Source organism: Triturus cristatus, chromosome 5_2 (assembly GCF_964204655.1).
Source record: "Triturus cristatus chromosome 5_2, aTriCri1.1, whole genome shotgun sequence".
Lineage (NCBI taxonomy): Eukaryota > Metazoa > Chordata > Amphibia > Caudata > Salamandridae > Triturus > Triturus cristatus.
In genome coordinates, this window is record NC_140588.1 from 551830736 (window position 1) to 551844303 (window position 13568).

A 13568-nucleotide genomic window follows, 5' to 3' on the forward strand; every position below is an offset into this window, starting at 1 on the left:
TAAATGGCTCAAAATAATGAGAGATTTTACAAACTCACTCTGGTTTCTCAAACTCATCACAGGGGCCTGATGCAAGACATTACTTTTTAAAATCTTACTGTTATTGTTAAGGCGAACAAGGAACTTTTTCATCGCAAAGCATTCATTAAAACAAAACTTGAGGAGTCAAACTTTGTATTACGGGGACCGAAGATGTGCAGTTTGAATAATAATCTTGAAATTCAGACGTACAAAGATTTTACACACTGATTTTCAACAGTAAATCCACAACCAAAAAAGTTGAATCTTTTGAAAGACATGTCAAAGGTGTGAATCTGAAATTCACTTTTAAAGACATTCACAATGAAATGCACTGTGTAAGTCCAGCATGTTGTCAGCTAAGAAATCAGCAAAAATGAACTATCTCATTACTGGCCATATAGATGAGAAAGGAAAATAAACTCATGTTTACAATGTGGATGTGAAAGAACAGTTTCTAGGTTCAGCTTCAATATTTATGTTAATGAATAATTGATATGTTCATATTGTCTAACAGCTATCTAGACGGATAAAGCTATGTATGCATCTATACATACTTATGCGTTCATACGCATCAGTATAAAACATTGATATTATGTTTTTTCTAGACCAAATTCTAAAAAATGAGTTAAACAGTGAATCTCATAATTGTAGTAGGTCCCACCGAGATTTGAACTCGGATTGCTGGATTCAGAGTCCAGAGTGCTAACCATTACACCATGGAACCCTCTCACACAAGAGTGACTTTTCCATTGAGACAAAAGAGAGCGCATCAGTGATGGCCTTCTCTTATATTGATAAAAAGATATCTCATTTGAATGGTCATAGTGGATAGAGCTTTAATGTGATTTGATTCTTTTCAGCTATATTCTCTATAAAAGTGTTAAATATTCAAATGTTTATCTGAATATAAAAGTTATATCACACTGTTCATCTTTGCCTGTAGCATAATAAAACAGTCTACATTTCCAGACTACTGAAGCAATGTCTCTGTCTCCTGCATGGGTGGCTCCATAGAGCAATGGTTGGCAATTTGGACTTTGCATCCAATGATCCGATTTGAAACCTTGGAGGGACTTTTTTTATTACTCTTGAGCTTTTCCATTTCTTCATCTTTGTTCATTGATAGCTCAAATCCAACACCAGTAGGTTGAAATAGTCAATTATTGAATGCTTTCAAAATGTCCATCAGCTTGAACAAGTTACATCAATACAAACTTTAAAATACTTTGACATCAAATTTCTTCACAAAGTAGTTAGCCATTATAAAATCATATTCTGATTTTCTCAAACGCATTTCAGATGGGTGATTCACATCATCACTTTTTTAAGCTTTCCCGCTATTGATAAGGCGAAAATAGCACATTTTGAATGAGAAGTTTTCTTCAATCAAACATAGAGGAACCCAAATGATGATCTCATTCAGCTAGTAAAAATGTTGTTTTATATTAGTATGGAAATCGTGAAAAGAAAATGTTTTTCATGCTGATTTACAACAGTTGATCTCCAATCGTAAAATATAAGCTTTTGGTCGGAGGCATCACAGGTACTGATCAAATTCTAATTTTTGAACATTGTTCAAAAATCATATGATATGCTTTATATACATAAACTGTATTGTTGGATCAATACTGAGTAAAAAGTGACTATCTCAATTTCAGGACATATAAAAGAGAAAGAAGTAGAAACTCATGTTTCAAATGCTGAGAGGCAACAACTGTTCATGATTTTCACCTCCACTAATTATATTTATTTTTATAATCTATATGTTTATATTTTCCTATAAATATACAGAGACATATAGCTATATATACAGAGATACATATGTACAGGTTGATTTTTACATGTTTATAAGTAAATGTGATGTTGTTCCAAATAAAACTTCTAAGAACTGAATGGAAAAGAAAATTGTAAAGTTCAGATAAGTCCCACTGAAATTTGTACTCAGATCCCTGTTTTCAGAGTCCAGAGTGCTAACCATGACACCATCCACCCTCCCGTACCAGGGTGAGCTTTCCATTTTGACAGAAGAGATTTGCCTCAGGGGGCAACTTATCTTTCATTGAAAAATATTATCTCACATAAAAACCACTGTTCAACAGAGTTATAACGTTATTTGAGTCTTTTGGGCAACATCCTTCCCCAACATAGTTCAATATGCAAAAGTTTACCAGAATAGGAAAGCAATCCAATACAGTTTCTCTTTGACAGTAGAATATTAAAAACTTTGACATTTCCACATTCCTGCAGCAGTTTATGCTCCTTTCACATGGGAGGTTCCATGGTGTAATGGTTAGCACTTTGGACTTTGAATCCAATGATCCGAGTTCAGATCTCGGTGGGACCATTTTATGACTCTTGACCAAATCATTTTCTTTCAAGTGTATTCATTAATATCACATATCTAATACCGGTAGGGTGAACAATTAATTTATTGATTATACTCTAAAAGTTTATTAGATGTGAGCAAATAATAGAAATTTTACAATACCTGGAAACTAAATGGCTCAAAATAATGAGAGATTTTACAAACTCACTCTGGTTTCTCAAACTCATCACAGGGGCCTGATGCAAGACATTACTTTTTAAAATCTTACTGTTATTGTTAAGGCGAACAAGGAACTTTTTCATTGCAAAGCATTCATTAAAACAAAACTTGAGGAGTCAAACTTTGTATTACGGGGACCGAAGATGTGCAGTTTGAATAATAATCTTGAAATTCAGACGTACAAAGATTTTACACACTGATTTTCAACAGTAAATCCACAACCAAAAAAGTTGAATATTTTGAAAGACATGTCAAAGGTGTGAATCTGAAATTCACTTTTAAAGACATTCACAATGAAATGCACTGTGTAAGTCCAGCATGTTGTCAGCTAAGAAATCAGCAAAAATGAACTATCTCATTACTGGCCATATAGATGAGAAAGGAAAATAAACTCATGTTTACAATGTGGATGTGAAAGAACAGTTTCTAGGTTCAGCTTCAATATTTATGTTAATGAATAATTGATATGTTCATATTGTCTAACAGCTATCTAGACGGATAAAGCTATGTATGCATCTATACATACTTATGCGTTCATACGCATCAGTATAAAACATTGATATTATGTTTTTTCTAGACCAAATTCTAAAAAATGAGTTAAACAGTGAATCTCATAATTGTAGTAGGTCCCACCGAGATTTGAACTCGGATTGCTGGATTCAGAGTCCAGAGTGCTAACCATTACACCATGGAACCCTCTCACACAAGAGTGACTTTTCCATTGAGACAAAAGAGAGCGCATCAGTGATGGCCTTCTCTTATATTGATAAAAAGATATCTCATTTGAATGGTCATAGTGGATAGAGCTTTAATGTGATTTGATTCTTTTCAGCTATATTCTCTATAAAAGTGTTAAATATTCAAATGTTTATCTGAATATAAAAGTTATATCACACTGTTCATCTTTGCCTGTAGCATAATAAAACAGTCTACATTTCCAGACTACTGAAGCAATGTCTCTGTCTCCTGCATGGGTGGCTCCATAGAGCAATGGTTGGCAATTTGGACTTTGCATCCAATGATCCAATTTGAAACCTTGGAGGGACTTTTTTTATTACTCTTGAGCTTTTCCATTTCTTCATCTTTGTTCATTGATAGCTCAAATCCAACACCAGTAGGTTGAAATAGTCAATTATTGAATGCTTTCAAAATGTCCATCAGCTTGAACAAGTTACATCAATACAAACTTTAAAATACTTTGACATCAAATTTCTTCACAAAGTAGTTAGCCATTATAAAATCATATTCTGATTTTCTCAAACGCATTTCAGATGGGTGATTCACAGCATCACTTTTTTAAGCTTTCCCGCTATTGATAAGGCGAAAATAGCACATTTTGAATGAGAAGTTTTCTTCAATCAAACATAGAGGAACCCAAATGATGATCTCATTCAGCTAGTAAAAATGTTGTTTTATATTAGTATGGAAATCGTGAAAAGAAAATGTTTTTCATGCTGATTTACAACAGTTGATCTCCAATCGTAAAATATAAGCTTTTGGTCGGAGGCATCACAGGTACTGATCAAATTCTAATTTTTGAACATTGTTCACAAATCATATGATATGCTTTATATACATAAACTGTATTGTTGGATCAATACTGAGTAAAAAGTGACTATCTCAATTTCAGGACATATAAAAGAGAAAGAAGTAGAAACTCATGTTTCAAATGCTGAGAGGCAACAACTGTTCATGATTTTCACCTCCACTAATTATATTTATTTTTATAATCTATATGTTTATATTTTCCTATAAATATACAGAGACATATAGCTATATATACAGAGATACATATGTACAGGTTGATTTTTACATGTTTATAAGTAAATGTGATGTTGTTCCAAATAAAACTTCTAAGAACTGAATGGAAAAGAAAATTGTAAAGTTCAGATAAGTCCCACTGAAATTTGTACTCAGATCCCTGTTTTCAGAGTCCAGAGTGCTAACCATGACACCATCCACCCTCCCGTACCAGGGTGAGCTTTCCATTTTGACAGAAGAGATTTGCCTCAGGGGGCAACTTATCTTTCATTGAAAAATATTATCTCACATAAAAACCACTGTTCAACAGAGTTATAACGTTATTTGAGTCTTTTGGGCAACATCCTTCCCCAACATAGTTCAATATGCAAAAGTTTACCAGAATAGGAAAGCAATCCAATACAGTTTCTCTTTGACAGTAGAATATTAAAAACTTTGACATTTCCACATTCCTGCAGCAGTTTATGCTCCTTTCACATGGGAGGTTCCATGGTGTAATGGTTAGCACTTTGGACTTTGAATCCAATGATCCGAGTTCAAATCTCGGTGGGACCATTTTATGACTCTTGACCAAATCATTTTCTTTCAAGTGTATTCATTAATATCACATATCTAATACCGGTAGGGTGAACAATTAATTTATTGATTATACTCTAAAAGTTTATTAGATGTGAGCAAATAATAGAAATTTTACAATACCTGGAAACTAAATGGCTCAAAATAATGAGAGATTTTACAAACTCACTCTGGTTTCTCAAACTCATCACAGGGGCCTGATGCAAGACATTACTTTTTAAAATCTTACTGTTATTGTTAAGGCGAACAAGGAACTTTTTCATTGCAAAGCATTCATTAAAACAAAACTTGAGGAGTCAAACTTTGTATTACGGGGACCGAAGTTGTGCAGTTTGAATAATAATCTTGAAATTCAGACGTACAAAGATTTTACACACTGATTTTCAACAGTAAATCCACAACCAAAAAAGTTGAATCTTTTGAAAGACATGTCAAAGGTGTGAATCTGAAATTCACTTTTAAAGACATTCACAATGAAATGCACTGTGTAAGTCCAGCATGTTGTCAGCTGAGAAATCAGCAAAAATGAACTATCTCATTACTGGCCATATAGATGAGAAAGGAAAATAAACTCATGTTTACAATGTGGATGTGAAAGAACAGTTTCTAGGTTCAGCTTCAATATTTATGTTAATGAATAATTGATATGTTCATATTGTCTAACAGCTATCTAGACGGATAAAGCTATGTATGCATCTATACATACTTATGCGTTCATACGCATCAGTATAAAACATTGATATTATGTTTTTTCTAGACCAAATTCTAAAAAATGAGTTAAACAGTGAATCTCATAATTGTAGTAGGTCCCACCGAGATTTGAACTCGGATCGCTGGATTCAGAGTCCAGAGTGCTAACCATTACACCATGGAACCCTCTCACACAAGAGTGACTTTTCCATTGAGACAAAAGAGAGCGCATCAGTGATGGCCTTCTCTTATATTGATAAAAAGATATCTCATTTGAATGGTCATAGTGGATAGAGCTTTAATGTGATTTGATTCTTTTCAGCTATATTCTCTATAAAAGTGTTAAATATTCAAATGTTTATCTGAATATAAAAGTTATATCACACTGTTCATCTTTGCCTGTAGCATAATAAAACAGTCTACATTTCCAGACTACTGAAGCAATGTCTCTGTCTCCTGCATGGGTGGCTCCATAGAGCAATGGTTGGCAATTTGGACTTTGCATCCAATGATCCGATTTGAAACCTTGGAGGGACTTTTTTTATTACTCTTGAGCTTTTCCATTTCTTCATCTTTGTTCATTGATAGCTCAAATCCAACACCAGTAGGTTGAAATAGTCAATTATTGAATGCTTTCAAAATGTCCATCAGCTTGAACAAGTTGCATCAATACAAACTTTAAAATACTTTGACATCAAATTTCTTCACAAAGTAGTTAGCCATTATAAAATCATATTCTGATTTTCTCAAACGCATTTCAGATGGGTGATTCACAGCATCACTTTTTTAAGCTTTCCCGCTATTGATAAGGCGAAAATAGCACATTTTGAATGAGAAGTTTTCTTCAATCAAACATAGAGGAACCCAAATGATGATCTCATTCAGCTAGTAAAAATGTTGTTTTATATTAGTATGGAAATCGTGAAAAGAAAATGTTTTTCATGCTGATTTACAACAGTTGATCTCCAATCGTAAAATATAAGCTTTTGGTCGGAGGCATCACAGGTACTGATCAAATTCTAATTTTTGAACATTGTTCACAAATCATATGATATGCTTTATATACATAAACTGTATTGTTGGATCAATACTGAGTAAAAAGTGACTATCTCAATTTCAGGACATATAAAAGAGAAAGAAGTAGAAACTCATGTTTCAAATGCTGAGAGGCAACAACTGTTCATGATTTTCACCTCCACTAATTATATTTATTTTTATAATCTATATGTTTATATTTTCCTATAAATATACAGAGACATATAGCTATATATACAGAGATACATATGTACAGGTTGATTTTTACATGTTTATAAGTAAATGTGATGTTGTTCCAAATAAAACTTCTAAGAACTGAATGGAAAAGAAAATTGTAAAGTTCAGATAAGTCCCACTGAAATTTGTACTCAGATCCCTGTTTTCAGAGTCCAGAGTGCTAACCATGACACCATCCACCCTCCCGTACCAGGGTGAGCTTTCCATTTTGACAGAAGAGATTTGCCTCAGGGGGCAACTTATCTTTCATTGAAAAATATTATCTCACATAAAAACCACTGTTCAACAGAGTTATAACGTTATTTGAGTCTTTTGGGCAACATCCTTCCCCAACATAGTTCAATATGCAAAAGTTTACCAGAATAGGAAAGCAATCCAATACAGTTTCTCTTTGACAGTAGAATATTAAAAACTTTGACATTTCCACATTCCTGCAGCAGTTTATGCTCCTTTCACATGGGAGGTTCCATGGTGTAATGGTTAGCACTTTGGACTTTGAATCCAATGATCCGAGTTCAGATCTCGGTGGGACCATTTTATGACTCTTGACCAAATCATTTTCTTTCAAGTGTATTCATTAATATCACATATCTAATACCGGTAGGGTGAACAATTAATTTATTGATTATACTCTAAAAGTTTATTAGATGTGAGCAAATAATAGAAATTTTACAATACCTGGAAACTAAATGGCTCAAAATAATGAGAGATTTTACAAACTCACTCTGGTTTCTCAAACTCATCACAGGGGCCTGATGCAAGACATTACTTTTTAAAATCTTACTGTTATTGTTAAGGCGAACAAGGAACTTTTTCATTGCAAAGCATTCATTAAAACAAAACTTGAGGAGTCAAACTTTGTATTACGGGGACCGAAGATGTGCAGTTTGAATAATAATCTTGAAATTCAGACGTACAAAGATTTTACACACTGATTTTCAACAGTAAATCCACAACCAAAAAAGTTGAATATTTTGAAAGACATGTCAAAGGTGTGAATCTGAAATTCACTTTTAAAGACATTCACAATGAAATGCACTGTGTAAGTCCAGCATGTTGTCAGCTAAGAAATCAGCAAAAATGAACTATCTCATTACTGGCCATATAGATGAGAAAGGAAAATAAACTCATGTTTACAATGTGGATGTGAAAGAACAGTTTCTAGGTTCAGCTTCAATATTTATGTTAATGAATAATTGATATGTTCATATTGTCTAACAGCTATCTAGACGGATAAAGCTATGTATGCATCTATACATACTTATGCGTTCATACGCATCAGTATAAAACATTGATATTATGTTTTTTCTAGACCAAATTCTAAAAAATGAGTTAAACAGTGAATCTCATAATTGTAGTAGGTCCCACCGAGATTTGAACTCGGATTGCTGGATTCAGAGTCCAGAGTGCTAACCATTACACCATGGAACCCTCTCACACAAGAGTGACTTTTCCATTGAGACAAAAGAGAGCGCATCAGTGATGGCCTTCTCTTATATTGATAAAAAGATATCTCATTTGAATGGTCATAGTGGATAGAGCTTTAATGTGATTTGATTCTTTTCAGCTATATTCTCTATAAAAGTGTTAAATATTCAAATGTTTATCTGAATATAAAAGTTATATCACACTGTTCATCTTTGCCTGTAGCATAATAAAACAGTCTACATTTCCAGACTACTGAAGCAATGTCTCTGTCTCCTGCATGGGTGGCTCCATAGAGCAATGGTTGGCAATTTGGACTTTGCATCCAATGATCCGATTTGAAACCTTGGAGGGACTTTTTTTATTACTCTTGAGCTTTTCCATTTCTTCATCTTTGTTCATTGATAGCTCAAATCCAACACCAGTAGGTTGAAATAGTCAATTATTGAATGCTTTCAAAATGTCCATCAGCTTGAACAAGTTACATCAATACAAACTTTAAAATACTTTGACATCAAATTTCTTCACAAAGTAGTTAGCCATTATAAAATCATATTCTGATTTTCTCAAACGCATTTCAGATGGGTGATTCACAGCATCACTTTTTTAAGCTTTCCCGCTATTGATAAGGCGAAAATAGCACATTTTGAATGAGAAGTTTTCTTCAATCAAACATAGAGGAACCCAAATGATGATCTCATTCAGCTAGTAAAAATGTTGTTTTATATTAGTATGGAAATCGTGAAAAGAAAATGTTTTTCATGCTGATTTACAACAGTTGATCTCCAATCGTAAAATATAAGCTTTTGGTCGGAGGCATCACAGGTACTGATCAAATTCTAATTTTTGAACATTGTTCACAAATCATATGATATGCTTTATATACATAAACTGTATTGTTGGATCAATACTGAGTAAAAAGTGACTATCTCAATTTCAGGACATATAAAAGAGAAAGAAGTAGAAACTCATGTTTCAAATGCTGAGAGGCAACAACTGTTCATGATTTTCACCTCCACTAATTATATTTATTTTTATAATCTATATGTTTATATTTTCCTATAAATATACAGAGACATATAGCTATATATACAGAGATACATATGTACAGGTTGATTTTTACATGTTTATAAGTAAATGTGATGTTGTTCCAAATAAAACTTCTAAGAACTGAATGGAAAAGAAAATTGTAAAGTTCAGATAAGTCCCACTGAAATTTGTACTCAGATCCCTGTTTTCAGAGTCCAGAGTGCTAACCATGACACCATCCACCCTCCCGTACCAGGGTGAGCTTTCCATTTTGACAGAAGAGATTTGCCTCAGGGGGCAACTTATCTTTCATTGAAAAATATTATCTCACATAAAAACCACTGTTCAACAGAGTTATAACGTTATTTGAGTCTTTTGGGCAACATCCTTCCCCAACATAGTTCAATATGCAAAAGTTTACCAGAATAGGAAAGCAATCCAATACAGTTTCTCTTTGACAGTAGAATATTAAAAACTTTGACATTTCCACATTCCTGCAGCAGTTTATGCTCCTTTCACATGGGAGGTTCCATGGTGTAATGGTTAGCACTTTGGACTTTGAATCCAATGATCCGAGTTCAAATCTCGGTGGGACCATTTTATGACTCTTGACCAAATCATTTTCTTTCAAGTGTATTCATTAATATCACATATCTAATACCGGTAGGGTGAACAATTAATTTATTGATTATACTCTAAAAGTTTATTAGATGTGAGCAAATAATAGAAATTTTACAATACCTGGAAACTAAATGGCTCAAAATAATGAGAGATTTTACAAACTCACTCTGGTTTCTCAAACTCATCACAGGGGCCTGATGCAAGACATTACTTTTTAAAATCTTACTGTTATTGTTAAGGCGAACAAGGAACTTTTTCATTGCAAAGCATTCATTAAAACAAAACTTGAGGAGTCAAACTTTGTATTACGGGGACCGAAGATGTGCAGTTTGAATAATAATCTTGAAATTCAGACGTACAAAGATTTTACACACTGATTTTCAACAGTAAATCCACAACCAAAAAAGTTGAATCTTTTGAAAGACATGTCAAAGGTGTGAATCTGAAATTCACTTTTAAAGACATTCACAATGAAATGCACTGTGTAAGTCCAGCATGTTGTCAGCTGAGAAATCAGCAAAAATGAACTATCTCATTACTGGCCATATAGATGAGAAAGGAAAATAAACTCATGTTTACAATGTGGATGTGAAAGAACAGTTTCTAGGTTCAGCTTCAATATTTATGTTAATGAATAATTGATATGTTCATATTGTCTAACAGCTATCTAGACGGATAAAGCTATGTATGCATCTATACATACTTATGCGTTCATACGCATCAGTATAAAACATTGATATTATGTTTTTTCTAGACCAAATTCTAAAAAATGAGTTAAACAGTGAATCTCATAATTGTAGTAGGTCCCACCGAGATTTGAACTCGGATCGCTGGATTCAGAGTCCAGAGTGCTAACCATTACACCATGGAACCCTCTCACACAAGAGTGACTTTTCCATTGAGACAAAAGAGAGCGCATCAGTGATGGCCTTCTCTTATATTGATAAAAAGATATCTCATTTGAATGGTCATAGTGGATAGAGCTTTAATGTGATTTGATTCTTTTCAGCTATATTCTCTATAAAAGTGTTAAATATTCAAATGTTTATCTGAATATAAAAGTTATATCACACTGTTCATCTTTGCCTGTAGCATAATAAAACAGTCTACATTTCCAGACTACTGAAGCAATGTCTCTGTCTCCTGCATGGGTGGCTCCATAGAGCAATGGTTGGCAATTTGGACTTTGCATCCAATGATCCGATTTGAAACCTTGGAGGGACTTTTTTTATTACTCTTGAGCTTTTCCATTTCTTCATCTTTGTTCATTGATAGCTCAAATCCAACACCAGTAGGTTGAAATAGTCAATTATTGAATGCTTTCAAAATGTCCATCAGCTTGAACAAGTTGCATCAATACAAACTTTAAAATACTTTGACATCAAACTTCTTCACAAAGTAGTTAGCCATTATAAAATCATATTCTGATTTTCTCAAACGCATTTCAGATGGGTGATTCACAGCATCACTTTTTTAAGCTTTCCCGCTATTGATAAGGCGAAAATAGCACATTTTGAATGAGAAGTTTTCTTCAATCAAACATAGAGGAACCCAAATGATGATCTCATTCAGCTAGTAAAAATGTTGTTTTATATTAGTATGGAAATCGTGAAAAGAAAATGTTTTTCATGCTGATTTACAACAGTTGATCTCCAATCGTAAAATATAAGCTTTTGGTCGGAGGCATCACAGGTACTGATCAAATTCTAATTTTTGAACATTGTTCACAAATCATATGATATGCTTTATATACATAAACTGTATTGTTGGATCAATACTGAGTAAAAAGTGACTATCTCAATTTCAGGACATATAAAAGAGAAAGAAGTAGAAACTCATGTTTCAAATGCTGAGAGGCAACAACTGTTCATGATTTTCACCTCCACTAATTATATTTATTTTTATAATCTATATGTTTATATTTTCCTATAAATATACAGAGACATATAGCTATATATACAGAGATACATATGTACAGGTTGATTTTTACATGTTTATAAGTAAATGTGATGTTGTTCCAAATAAAACTTCTAAGAACTGAATGGAAAAGAAAATTGTAAAGTTCAGATAAGTCCCACTGAAATTTGTACTCAGATCCCTGTTTTCAGAGTCCAGAGTGCTAACCATGACACCATCCACCCTCCCGTACCAGGGTGAGCTTTCCATTTTGACAGAAGAGATTTGCCTCAGGGGGCAACTTATCTTTCATTGAAAAATATTATCTCACATAAAAACCACTGTTCAACAGAGTTATAACGTTATTTGAGTCTTTTGGGCAACATCCTTCCCCAACATAGTTCAATATGCAAAAGTTTACCAGAATAGGAAAGCAATCCAATACAGTTTCTCTTTGACAGTAGAATATTAAAAACTTTGACATTTCCACATTCCTGCAGCAGTTTATGCTCCTTTCACATGGGAGGTTCCATGGTGTAATGGTTAGCACTTTGGACTTTGAATCCAATGATCCGAGTTCAAATCTCGGTGGGACCATTTTATGACTCTTGACCAAATCATTTTCTTTCAAGTGTATTCATTAATATCACATATCTAATACCGGTAGGGTGAACAATTAATTTATTGATTATACTCTAAAAGTTTATTAGATGTGAGCAAATAATAGAAATTTTACCATACCTGGAAACTAAATGGCTCAAAATAATGAGAGATTTTACAAACTCACTCTGGTTTCTCAAACTCATCACAGGGGCCTGATGCAAGACATTACTTTTTAAAATCTTACTGTTATTGTTAAGGCGAACAAGGAACTTTTTCATTGCAAAGCATTCATTAAAACAAAACTTGAGGAGTCAAACTTTGTATTACGGGGACCGAAGATGTGCAGTTTGAATAATAATCTTGAAATTCAGACGTACAAATATTTTACACACTGATTTTCAACAATAAATCCACAACCAAAAAAGTTGAATCTTTTGAAAGACATGTCAAAGGTGTGAATCTGAAATTCACTTTTAAAGACATTCACAATGAAATGCACTGTGTAAGTCCAGCATGTTGTCAGCTAAGAAATCAGCAAAAATGAACTATCTCATTACTGGCCATATAGATGAGAAAGGAAAATAAACTCATTTTTACAATGTGGATGTGAAAGAACAGTTTCTAGGTTCAGCTTCAATATTTATGTTAATAAATAATTGATATGTTCATATTGTCTAACAGCTATCTAGACGGATAAAGCTATGTATGCATCTATACATACTTATGCGTTCATACGCATCAGTATAAAACATTGATATTATGTTTTTTCTAGACCAAATTCTAAAAAATGAGTTAAACAGTGAATCTCATAATTGTAGTAGGTCCCACCGAGATTTGAACTCGGATCGCTGGATTCAGAGTCCAGAGTGCTAACCATTACACCATGGAACCCTCTCACACAAGAGTGACTTTTCCATTGAGACAAAAGAGAGCGCATCAGTGATGGCCTTCTCTTATATTGATAAAAAGATATCTCATTTGAATGGTCATAGTGGATAGAGCTTTAATGTGATTTGATTCTTTTCAGCTATATTCTCTATAAAAGTGTTAAATATTCAAATGTTTATCTGAATATAAAAGTTATATCACAATGTTCATCTTTGCCTGTAGCATAATAAAACAGTCTACA

At 33.4% G+C, this 13568-nt stretch overlaps 9 non-coding genes across 9 annotated transcripts; 3 read left to right on the top strand and 6 right to left on the bottom strand.

Annotated features, from left to right (window-relative positions):
• Positions 1-673: 673 nt before the first annotated feature.
• Positions 674-745, bottom strand: TRNAQ-CUG (transfer RNA glutamine (anticodon CUG)). The gene has a single exon. It is a non-coding gene; the product is annotated as a tRNA-Gln (tRNA).
• A 2445-nt stretch (positions 746-3190) lies between these two features.
• TRNAQ-CUG (transfer RNA glutamine (anticodon CUG)) lies at positions 3191-3262 on the bottom strand. The gene has a single exon. It is a non-coding gene; the product is annotated as a tRNA-Gln (tRNA).
• Positions 3263-4810: 1548 nt separating this feature from the next.
• On the top strand, positions 4811-4882 carry TRNAQ-UUG (transfer RNA glutamine (anticodon UUG)). Its single transcript has one exon. It is a non-coding gene; the product is annotated as a tRNA-Gln (tRNA).
• An 825-nt stretch (positions 4883-5707) lies between these two features.
• On the bottom strand, positions 5708-5779 carry TRNAQ-CUG (transfer RNA glutamine (anticodon CUG)). The gene has a single exon. It is a non-coding gene; the product is annotated as a tRNA-Gln (tRNA).
• A 2445-nt stretch (positions 5780-8224) lies between these two features.
• TRNAQ-CUG (transfer RNA glutamine (anticodon CUG)) lies at positions 8225-8296 on the bottom strand. The gene has a single exon. It is a non-coding gene; the product is annotated as a tRNA-Gln (tRNA).
• Positions 8297-9844: 1548 nt separating this feature from the next.
• Positions 9845-9916, top strand: TRNAQ-UUG (transfer RNA glutamine (anticodon UUG)). Its single transcript has one exon. It is a non-coding gene; the product is annotated as a tRNA-Gln (tRNA).
• Positions 9917-10741: 825 nt separating this feature from the next.
• Positions 10742-10813, bottom strand: TRNAQ-CUG (transfer RNA glutamine (anticodon CUG)). Its single transcript has one exon. It is a non-coding gene; the product is annotated as a tRNA-Gln (tRNA).
• Positions 10814-12361: 1548 nt separating this feature from the next.
• TRNAQ-UUG (transfer RNA glutamine (anticodon UUG)) lies at positions 12362-12433 on the top strand. The gene has a single exon. It is a non-coding gene; the product is annotated as a tRNA-Gln (tRNA).
• Positions 12434-13258: 825 nt separating this feature from the next.
• TRNAQ-CUG (transfer RNA glutamine (anticodon CUG)) lies at positions 13259-13330 on the bottom strand. The gene has a single exon. It is a non-coding gene; the product is annotated as a tRNA-Gln (tRNA).
• Between the last annotated feature and the right edge of the window lie 238 nt (positions 13331-13568).